Source organism: Conger conger, chromosome 2 (genome assembly GCF_963514075.1).
Source record: "Conger conger chromosome 2, fConCon1.1, whole genome shotgun sequence".
NCBI classification, from domain to species: Eukaryota; Metazoa; Chordata; class Actinopteri; order Anguilliformes; family Congridae; genus Conger; species Conger conger.
Window position 1 is genome coordinate 9,370,263 of NC_083761.1, and position 12,653 is coordinate 9,382,915.

The following is a 12,653-nucleotide window of genomic DNA, read 5'->3' on the forward strand; positions in this document are numbered from 1 at the left end:
CAAAACCATTTTGTCAACAAAAGGCTTAATCTTACATTTTTATGTAAACTCTGAAATTGGTCAATCAACAGGGATTCAATCTCACATGGACATAAGTAAGTATTACATAGATCTTTCCCCCAATAAAATCATGCATTAAGTACAAAAAGTGCCTAAAAAAAGATACAAATGCTTGTCACTGGGGCGGTACCCTATAGATACATAAACTTGTACCCATAACCAGCAATATATCATTAATTTGTACCTTTTTTTGCTTGGAAAACATAGTAATTTGTACCCGAAGAGAAAATTACCATACTTTCAGGGTACATTAGGGAGATTTCATCATTGAAGAACAAAAATATACCTCCACTGCTGCTTTATTTTTGTGTTTTCAAGTAGCGTTTCAAGTAAAAAGCATTGCTGAAATTGATCCTTTCAAAAAAAAAAAAGTATTTCCAGAATGGAGGGAAATGTCAGAGATGGAGTTAACTTTTGTGTAGAGTCGGTTTGCATTAGGGTTGAGTACGGGAGAAGGAAAGTGAGTTATAAATACAGCGTGTGGAGTGTTGATGGCATTAGGACATGATGAATGGGGAGGAGTCACGTGGCCGGCGAGTGGTTTTGCAGCCTGTCTGTTCAGGTTAAACATAAATCAGCCATTCGCAGTCCCCACGCTGAGGCCGAGGTGCTGGAGAGAGAGGAGTAATGCTGTCTGCATGATGCAGAAGCAGCCACCAACACGGTCCTGTGATAACTGAGAGTGTTAGTCATCTACAGGGGCATTGTAACCGCATCCCTTTGGCTCGTGGGTCGTCCTCAATTCTGACAGAGGAGCCTAAGCAAGTGTCACCATTAGAAGTATAGAGCATTGATTTTAACCAACCCAGAAATTAACAACGGTAGTGTATAATCAACAAAAGGAACAAGCACTTTCCTAGAGTCATCATTCAAAATGGAGGAAAACCAAGGGATGTGAGGATTCATAGTTCCTGTGCTTTTGAATGTGCAATTGATAGCCTGGCCTCACGTCTGAATCAGTTCAGTCCTATCTCGGCTTTGATTCTCCATTCGTCTTCTAATTAAAAATGTTTAGGTTAACTGGAGCAATTACTTAATTTCAGACTACAGTTCGGCTGGCGTATTCGTGATGAAATCCTCTGGGCATTAATCTGGGGGAAATATGAGAAAAAATATGCAAGGTCGCAATATATCATTTGAGATTTGGTTATTCTTCAACACTTTGACCAACAATTCCGCTACCCTCGCTATCTGAAGTGAGATTGATCTAGCCTCTGTTTGCGAGCCAGTCGCTGAAATTTCACCATTAATGCGTATTGTTCCACGGCTCATCTGTCAAACGAAGGTACTGTGGATTTCATGGGCTGTCATTACCATGCACTGTGAGGACCTTTACTTCTCTTGCCTGATAATCCAAATTTCATGGTCAGAACACCACCTTCATCATCTTCTCTTGTGTTTCAGATGGTCCAGACTCGAGATCTAATTTGCTGTCTGCCGTACAACCCCGCAGCCGTTTGACAAATGTCCTTTGTCCTTTTCAAAACTTCAATTAAGTATTCTCGTGTAACTCTATCACGACCAAACCCCCTACTGCCATTTGGGTCAAATGCTATTAATGATCCAATATGACCTCGGTGTCTGTTCACATCCCCAGTAACTTGGAGAGATGCCCACATTGCTGGGGGTGGCCCTTTGGCTGACACCACATTTGCATGAAATGTGCTGCCATCTCCATATCAAGCACCGGCATCATGGCGGGTTCACCCTGCAAAGTCCACTTTCTCCTCAATTTAGTCAATTCCTCTTAACTGTACATTACATTACATTATTGGCATTTGGCAGACGCTCTTATCCAGAGCGACGTACAACAAAGTGCATACCCATAACCAGGAATAAGTTCGCTGAAAGACCCTAGAGGGAAGTACAATTTCAACTGCTACCTGTACAACAAAGATAAGGACGAGGGCCAATTTTTTTTTTTTTGAATAAAGAAACAAACAACAGAGAAAAAGTGACCAAAGTTCACTATCCAAACACTGCTTACCTAGCTAACTAAAAATACCGATAACTGTACAAACACATCAAATATATGTTCCAAAACATTTATAAAATTGGCATACCAAAGTTTTTTTTCCATCCACTTCCTGGAGTATTTCACGAGATTTGATGTCATCGTGTACCAGCGGGCGGGAATGTTGATCGAATGTCTGCCATTCCTGTCCCCCTCCAATCAATATCCTTTTGAAATTGAATATCCTTCAGAAGTTCCCCTGGAGATCCATTTCACTCGTGTCTATGTAATATCATCGAACATGCGTTTCAGCTTGTCTTTAAGCACTGAAAATATTTTTCGGAACCACAAAATAAGTCAAGTCACAAGTTAAAATTTATAAACACAATGGTGTGTAAAACAGTGGAGAAAACACACAAGAATACAGTAATAATACACACAAATGAACAAGTCTGAATAACAATTAAAACATACCTCCGCACTCGTTACAACATTAAAGACAATTCCACGAGCATGGCAATTAAAAAGCCTGTGGAATGACATAAATATTAATACTTTTTTTAAATATATATTCGCAGTTACAGATATTTGTAATAATTTTATATTTGTAGATCAAGACGACCACGATGTCCATATTTCATAATTGTGAATGCTCCATCCCTCCCCAGCCCTGACAGCCATATTGCTGAGAGGAGGACCTGTGAGTGGATTATATTTCACTCTGACTGATCTGCCTTTGCTTGGCTTCATCCTGCAGGAGGCTACACAGACTTACGCTCATCAATTAACAGAGTAATGGATGTGAGGATGGAGTGTGTGATGGCACCTGATCTTTCTCTGAAAACTGAGCAGGGTATCAAAGGATACTTCAGTCTTATTTCAAGGACCAGAGGCAAATGTCTGAGAATCTCACCCTGACCACTGGCCTGACCCAATGATCTGAATTATTTTTTAGGTAAACACTGCACACAACTCTGATGTTCAACTGTAATTGGCACCACCTTAGTGCTCCTTAAATGATGATGAGGACAGGTCTATGAGATGACCCCCTCATAGAACCCCAGGAAAGCATTTAATGGACTTTAATGAGGACATCTTGTAAGAGCTACTTTCTCTGTTTGTTTGTAGGTTTTTTTGGAATGTTTTTCTTTTATTATTCTAAATCAGTGTTCTAGAACTCCAGTGCTTCAATCAGTAGAGATTGTTATGTCAGCATTAGAATGTCCAGTTAACAACAGTCTAATCACCTATGTGGAATCTTATGTTTGTACATCCAAGAAAACTATTTTCTCACAATCCAAATTCAAATACTTCAGATATTTCAGAAAACTAATGATAATATTTATATCAAATCTTTTGCATACATTTTTTACATTAAGTTTTTACATTAATTTTTTGCATTTATTCAGGACAAACATACAGTACGTTTTGATGAACGGCAGTATGGATACAAAAAATATTGTAACAATATAGAAACTAAATATCATTCTGAAGAGCAAAATTGTTACAGACATGCTGTCATACATTGGAGGCAAACGGAATGAGCCAATCTGTAGCAAAAGGGCTACAAGTTTAAATACAAAGAGTTCCTGAAATAAAAGTGGCTAAAATTAGCCAATCCCTGACCAGTACCAGGAGTCAGAAAAACATCTGTGTGGTGACCAGAGGAACGAGTGTGAAGACCTGGCTCTTCTTTCTGTTTCGGGGGGGCAGTTGGCAACTCAGACCACCACAGGGGGGCAGAAGTGGTGAAAAAGCCCCTAAATGTGTGTCCCCCACATTGTGTGTCTCCCAAAATGTGTGTCCCCAACAGGCTGGAACTGCTGACCAGTCTGAGGCTGCAGTGGTGACCTTTCCAAGGTGTATTCCTACCTCTTGCCCAATGCATGCTGGGATAGGCTCCAGACCCCCCACGACCTTGACCAGGAAGGATTGTGTAGGTTTGATAATGGAAGGATGGATTAGCATACGGGCTGCGTTCGAAATCAAACACTACACACTACACACTATACATACAGTATACTATCATTTGGCGTACATAAAGCGGTTTTGGTTTACGAGCAAAGGGTAAGATGGATTTTTGGACATACTACGTCGTCATAGAACACCGACACTTTAAACACTTGTAAGCACATTTTATGACGACAGCTAGTTGATGTGACTTTGTGTGAATGAAAACAGAATATATATATATATATATTTTTAATGTAAATGTATCCATTGATTTAAACTACATTCTGCTAAGCACAGTTAAAAGTAATACTTGCATTTAAATTGTCCAAATCTTTCACCGCTTTGGTTTGAACCCCTTCTGTTTGCTTGGGTCGTGACCTTTCACAATGCACTGTGGGAGGTTTGTGCCAGAATACTGTCCGGTGTTCCCACACTGTGATATTTCACCGAACGTAGGGTGGCATCCGGGCAGCTTTTGCATACTTTTTTATACAGCTATGGTTTCAGACATACTAATACTATTTTGACATCCCAAATAGAAAGATAGTACGCAATTTCAGACCCAGCCATAGTGTGGTTGGACCAGCAGACAGGAAAGGGATAATAGCCCATATCAGAACACTTAAACAGATAAGCAATTTTTGATCATGAATTCTTTTCATGGCCTTGTAAAACATGTTTCTGTATTTTTATTTTTTAATTTTTTTTATTTTTTGCAAATTGCAGAGCACCGAATTGTAAGAAATCAGACAAAAGCAATGAAAAAAATCCTAATCTTAATGACCTTTTTGTTCCCAAAATGTCTGATTTTACCGTGGGGTAGGAATGCATCTTGTCAGGTCAGTGATGTTTTCACACCCGTCAAGCACTCAATCAAATGGCAAATTTAAATACACAGGGGATCTGAGGCTCGAGACACGACAACATGAATACAACATTGTGTCAACGTTCCGCGGATTTATTCATGATCATCTCATCCAAAGGGAAATTAACCTAATTAAGAATATTAATGAAAGCAGTGCTTATGGAGTGTCAACCCCGCTGATTTGATACGGATTCAGATGCCTGGACAGCAAATTAAAATGTTCACAATGGCTTACATGAGAAGAACTGATCAAGGCAGAGACTATTTTTGATTGCTCCATTAATATTCACATACTCATGCTATAAGTGGAAGGCAGGCTATTTTTGGTTCAGTTCTTTTCAAAGATCAACTTATGCATTTCTTCTATTTAGGTTTCCATAGACAATTTGCACTTACATTTGTCCATATCCATCTATCCACCCATTCTCTAAGCCTCTTATTCCTGGTCAGGGTCGCGGTGGGGCTGCGGCCGTACCCAGCATGCAGTGGGTGAGAGGCAGGAATACACCCTGGACAGATCTCCAATCCATCGCAGGCTCCACTTACAATAGTCATCCGGCAGAATTACAGCATATTTGGAAGTCTGGTGAAATTGCACTGCGGGGACTGGAGTCATTTATTTCCGGCCCTGAGAATTTTCAGGGCTCTTAATTTCACAGGTGCTTTTTCCACAATCCACGATTTGTGATGCATACGATGCGAAAAAAAAAAAAAAGAACAAGGACAACATAATTTTCATGCTAAATATCAAACTCTCACGAGGCCTAAAATAAAACGCCTTTTCAATACAATCGCATTCAGATTGCTTATATTTTTAATGGGTTTAAAAACCCACATACAAATAAATATTTAAGGCTAAGCTCCATCAGCGTCAGACGGTCCACATGCCCATATTTTAAGAAAATAAAAAGCCCTTTTTTCCGGTCTGTTGACACACTCAGAAGAGCACTCCTCCATTTTCTCTCCTCGGCTTCCTCCACTTATCAAAATGCATCCTCGGCTGTCTCTGTGTCTATGATAGGACAGAGATAACAAGTAGCTTCCAGTCAGATGGTATACTTATCACCGCTCAAAATCTGACAGTGGTTTTCTAATGTCACAGCTTATGGGCTTCCCCAGGCGAAGAACGGCTGGAGAAAAATATGCCCCTGCCTCGGAAGAAATATCGAGAAAACAAACTGCCAAGTACACCTCAGGAAAGTACCCTGACACGAGCCCAGTCAGTCGCGTTAAAGAGAGCACAGGAGCCCTTTTTTTTTCTTTCATTTATATTTTTATTATGAAGGGATGCCGTTTCTTGCCTCTGCTGAACAGTATATCTTTTTTTAATCGATATAACCCCATTACCAAACCTGGGAAAATGGAACATTTGAGTGGGGAGCAGGGGATTTGTGATGTGTCCTTTAGTGACCCTGTAAACACACGCACGCACGCGCACACACACACACACACACACATGCACACACACACACAAGCATAGCATGTATGCACGCACGCACGCACGCACGCATAAACATACATACCGCTCTATCATCCATCCATATATACTATATACATATATATATTTTGTGTTTTGTTTTGTGTGTGTGTGTACGTGTGTGTAGTACAAGCTCCTAAACGCAGAGAAGTTTTCCTATTTCATTGTTTTCCACCATTATGTATGTGCTGACATATTCAGAACATTGAAGTGAGATGAACTAGTAATGAACTAATCAGGTGACACAGTAAAAGCAGTGGTGTCCTATGTTTTCCACTCCCTATCCTGACTGCATGTTCCAAATAAACTTCAGACAAAGAACCCAAATAGGCATGGCATAATGACCACTAGATACCTAAACGCTACCCTTCAAAACGTATTCAACTTGCATTCATTCAGCAGCATTCAGTACGGCTTGCCACAGAGATGTTTGGCCAGGGGGGCATACATTGGCTGGGACAACTGTGTCCAAATTTGAGAGGACCACCAATCAAATCCTGATGAATGAATATTGGATAAGAGGAATTTAGGAAGTTAGGAATAAATAACATCAGCTCTTTTGCAGGAAAGTTATCGTCTCGGGATCTGCAGCCTAATCTAAATCAAGTTGTAAACCATGGATTTATTACTTCATTTCCTGCACAGTATATTGGCAAGCCTTGTCCAAATAGTATTTAGAAATTTGGCTCAGACTGTCCCTTGTTTTCATCAAAGTTCACCTAACTTTTTTTTCTCCCCAGCACACAGCTGTACAATAAAATCAGCCACTCCAAATGACAAATAAAACTGCTTGAAATTATAAGCGTTTGTGTTCATATGATGTAGCGAGAGGGCTAATTTGGGTTGAGTTATTATTCCCACTTGTAAGTTCACGGTGTGTGAGTTGATTATCTCTCATTTGATAATATTTAACTGGATTCCTACTGATGCTTCAACTAAGATATTCTTCCCAAACTGTGAATCAATTTTTCTGAATTATTAACAAAAAACATTTTGCCCAGACGTTGTTACGACAATAGTTGTCACGCCAAATATCCTTCTCCTCTTGATGAATTGTTGAACGTGCATTTGTATGTGTGGCAGCAACATTAACTGACACTCCCAATGGAAAATGAAATTATTCAATAAACATACAAAGCCCAAGTAATTAACTAAAAATTGTCACGAGGACAAAGTACGCAGCTGCTTGTTATTGATGACTCAATGCCTTTGACAGAAATGCGTAGCGGCAGGCACTGAAATTTAAATAATCTGCACTTTCTTCCGCTCCTATTTTACGTTCGTTTAAGAAGAAAAAAAAAAAAGAAACAATCCAGGCAGAAAAACTATTGTCAGTGTGGGTGATATTTCAAACTGGAATGACACAACCCAAATAAATAAATAAATAATAATAATGAAACACACACATTGACACACACACACACAAACACGCACGCGCACACACACACATTGACACGCACATACACATACACACGTGCGCACGCGCACACACACACACCTACACACACACACACACACACACACGGCGCGAGGGTGGGATTCACAAACCGTCCCTGAAACACGCTGTGTAACCAGAGGGGAGAATTGCTTCTATCAATCACAGGTGAGGAGGTGAGTACAGAGTGACGGATGTGGACTGTCTCAGGAAATGAACACATCCCTCAAACATTATAATTAGCCCTTCCCCTTTAATGCCAGTCATTAATGAGGATCCCCACACCCACTGCACACACACACACACACACACACCTACATTCACACACACACATACACACACACATGCAAACATACTTATACACACACACACAAACACACATGCAAACATGCTTATAAACCCATACACATGCATACAGTGCATACACATGGTCACACACACACACACCCAGGCCAATCCCCCCCCCCAAAGAAAAATGTGCAGACACAATTACACACACATACAGCACACATATGCACATACACTCACACTCACACATACACATACACACACAGACACAACCAGTCCAACCCCCCCAACACACACACACTCTCTCGTGCACACACACACACGCATACTCATATCCACACACACACACACACACCTCTATTATACCCAGGCCTGACGCAGTCAGCAGTGACAGGCTGTGGTGAGGAGAGGCGCGTGCTGCTTTAGGTCTTAAGCAGGTCTCTCCTTCTCCTCCTCCCGCCTGGAGAGCTCTCCTCACCTGAGTGGCTCCAGTGTTGTAGTGAAAGCCACCGCAGACACTAAAGGGAGCTCTATCTGCCTGAGATTAATGAGCTGACCTCTTTGTGTCCGTCGCCATTTGCAAGCACAGCCTCTTCTCCTGTGGGTGCGGCTTGCATCCGTGTGTGTGTGTGTGTGTGTGTGTGTGTGTTGTGTCTGTGTGTGGATATGAGTGAAGGTGGATATGTGTATGTGTGTTGAGTGTCTGTGTGTGGATATGAGTGCGTGTGTGTGGGTGCATATGTATATGTGTGTATGTGGATATGTGTATGTGTGTTGAGTGTCTGTGTGTGGATATGAGTGTGTCTGTGTGGATATGTATAAGTGAGTATGTGGATATGTGTATGTCTGTTGTGTGCCTGTGTGTGGATATGCATGTGTTTGTGGATATGTGTATGCGTGTATGTGGTTATGTGTGTGTGCACTGTGTGTCTGTGTGTGGATATGCATGCGTTTGTGGATATGTGTATGCGTGCATGTGGTTATGTGTGTGTGGATATGCATGTGTGTAGATATGTGTGTGTGCATGTGTGTGGGTGCGTAAGCATGTGTGTCTGTCTGGGTGTGCATGTACATGTACATGTACGTGTGTGTGTGTGTGTGTGTGCAGTTTAGTTAAGCCTCTTTTAGAGGGCCTGACTGACTGTTCCAGATCGATGCACCTCCTGAGTCACTGATAACAATATGAGATATCAGAGAGAAATAGATGAGGGCCAAAGGATGCGACTTTTCACTGGAGGCAAAACTTAAAAACAAGGAACAGATAAAGTGAAATGAACAAAAACAGAGCCTTTCTGTCCTTATTATCACATTAGGCTTGACAGCACAGTGAGCAATAGGCCAAACAAAACGTAAGACGCCAGTTTTTTGGTTAGATTCCAGCAGGAATCTAATGATGAATTCTTCACTGGAATTCATTCAAAATTTGCTATCAAGACTAACAATTAAAAGGTAGAATTATTGGTGAGTTCAGCGATAACTAGTTTTTGCGTCAAACTTGCAGGCAAATGTTGACTGACTACAGGCCATTGAGTTCAATACACTGACCGACAGGGTTAAAATACTCTTTAGATTTATATTCAGTGCTGTTTATTCGCATGTTTGGTGGTGCACACATACTGGGGCACCAGACTAGAGGGAAACTATTCTGCCTTTATCAGGTAACCCTCACTTTCCACTGTGAAACACATGAGAAAAACAAAAAACATTTAGTTTAGATTAAAATAATGAATTAAAACCTTCTAAACCCCCTCATCCAAACTGCGCAGGGGACCTGGAACAGTCGCACGGAAATCAGTGCAGGTTAAAACCAGCCCACAGCCCAGCGCCGAAAAGAGCAAGGCAACTAATTAACTATTTACACAGGGAAAAGTTAAATAATTAAACGTCGACGGAACAGGCCTCAGTTGTCGCCCAGACGCTGTAGCTGGCTTTCAATTAGCCAGTCCGTCCTCTCTCGGGGAGATCGGAGAAGAGAATGTCAGCCAGACCGAGGATTCGGGAAGATGTACGATTCAGCAGCCTGACGCATTGAGCAGATGTTACTGCCTATTGAGCTGTTAATTTAACGGGAGTTTATTGAATAGTAATTAGGTGGAGCTCGCTTTCCATAATAGAGCGCGGACTGGCAGTCGCTGCAGCCTTCGTAGGTTAGCCAAATCCGCTACCTAGAGATGTCCAGCGTGGGTCAGGATTTCCACCAGAACGGGCCGCTCGGATGACTTGGAGAAAAAAAAGTTAGTCACTTATATAAGATTTAAAAAACTTAACTGGTTTGTACGTTGTTTTCGTGTTTGTTTGGTCGCTACTGTTTTCAGACTTTTTCCAGTGAAACACTGTTACCACTTAAGCTAGATGAGCTCAATTCGTCTATTGAATCGAGAACACTCAGTTTATTAATGAACGAGTTTTATCTCATTTGTAGGCCAATTAATTTGTAATTGAGTTCTCGTAGAAAAAAAAGAAAGTTGCGATAGAGCAATTAGATTAAAGCAATATTCAAATTTTAATCGACCTTTAATTTTCTTGCCTTTTTTTGTTGCCTCGGTCCCTCAGACCCAAATTATACAATGCCAAAATAGCTATCTGCGTGTAAGTGAAAAACATTAATATCACAGTATGATACGAAGCACTCTCTCCAGACTGCGGGTTTCTGCAGTCAGTGAGGTCATCCTTCACCGTCAGTAAATGATTTGTTGCCAATCCGTGGGTTTAATATGAAGCACCTGGCACTCCAGCTTGGCGGAATATGGTGGCTGCCATGTCCATAGACCAACATATACACAAGCATATGCCGCCATTGTTATGAAAATGACTTGTGAAGACATTAGCCCGTTCTCATTCAGCTGTCAGTTCGGACCCCCACGGCGGGGCTGAGGTCAAGTGGGAGCCATTGTGACCGTCTCCCCCGAGTGGCCTTCGCTCAGGAAACAAGAATTAGCTTCATCATCACGGGGTGAACGGCGAGCAAAGACAATAATGACCCCTCGTGTATTCTTAGTTTGATGTCTTTATGAGGCCAAGTGCTTATGAATAAGAAATCAGAATCGGGTCACCTCGCGGATTTGACAAAGAATTTGTTTAACCGATGCTGACACCGTCCCTGTCTGAACAAGCAAGTGTTTTGTTTTTTTAATTAAAGATCGTGTCTCTCTTTTTCTGCTGAGTGCGCATAACTTTGCAGCCAGATTCATTTTATGCCTGGATATGTATCACAATGTGACAAACATTTAAAAACAAAAATGAAAGATAAAAATATTACTAAACTTCAGTAATCAATAAAAGTGATAATATAGATAATGAAAAACCGTGCTACTACAAACAATTGTAAGAAAATCATATATCTTGCTTTTCCAGTTATGTTGTATAAAAATACCAAATAAACCAAATAAAACGAATCTACTGACATAAATAAACGATTTATTCATAGGATATTTAAATGCATTACTGACATTTAAAACAAATGGATGTAACCATTAATTGCACTGTCCACTCTGTAAAGATACTGTATTTGTCACTTAGCTTGAAGATGTGACCCCCCATGCAATTTCACTTGTCTTCACCGCAATGACAAATAAAGTCAAACTTCTCAATTTCATCACTCTTAAACTCATTTAAGGCTCTTCTCTTACAGGCCTCTTCATGAATCACCTTTGAAATAACTGGAAACCCCAGGCAAAAAGCACAAAGAAGGGCTCCAACCTTTAACCTTCATATAATTGAAAGAAAAGGTCACTGTTTACCAGCACAGTTGGTCAGTTGCTGAAATACAGCATTGCTCCGTTTGAGTGCCTATTTTCTCCAAAGAGTTTCTTAAAATTAGTTTTGGGCATTATGTTTGCATAAATACATTTCTGAATTAATTATTTATGGAGTACTAAAATACAAATAGAACTATAACACAGATATAATAAAAATCCAATACATTTTCGAACCTGATGGTGATACCAGAAACATTGACCATCACCTCGCATGATGTCATGTATACATACATGTGTACCCAACACACATACAAAAAAACACAGACTATATATACACCCACATGCATCCACGCACACAGGCACACACACACACACACACACACAATAGGATACAATAAGCCATGGTGAGAACCCTACTCTACTGCCCCCTGGTGGTAAGTTGTAAAAGCCCTGAGCTCTTGAACTTGTACTCATGAACAAAATGCATTCAGGTCAAATGATGAAACACTTCCAAATAACATTGCGCTGGGTTTTTTTTTCATTGCAAATGGTCGAAGTTGAAAGAAATTCTTCACTTTACATATAAGCCCAAGTAAATTATTTAAGTACGGCAACAGAATTGTCTTAATCATTTATAGGATTAAATGAGCCTAAACATGTTATTGATGGGTATAATTAAATCAGTGTGCAGCCCAATCTTGTGATGAGATTTACGGATTCTTGCTCCAGTGCGAGCAAAGATTCTGGATCAATTAATTTGAAATACACTCCGTGTTTTTCTTTTTCGGCAGCTGTAGTCTGCGCTGATCTCCGAAGCTGTGTTCTGCCTGCACTGTGTAGCTCATTTTTGGATACAAGTGGGAAAGAGGGTCAAAAGAGCAATGCTCTGTTTCGCAGTTAATTTGTGCGCTCTGACAATTCGC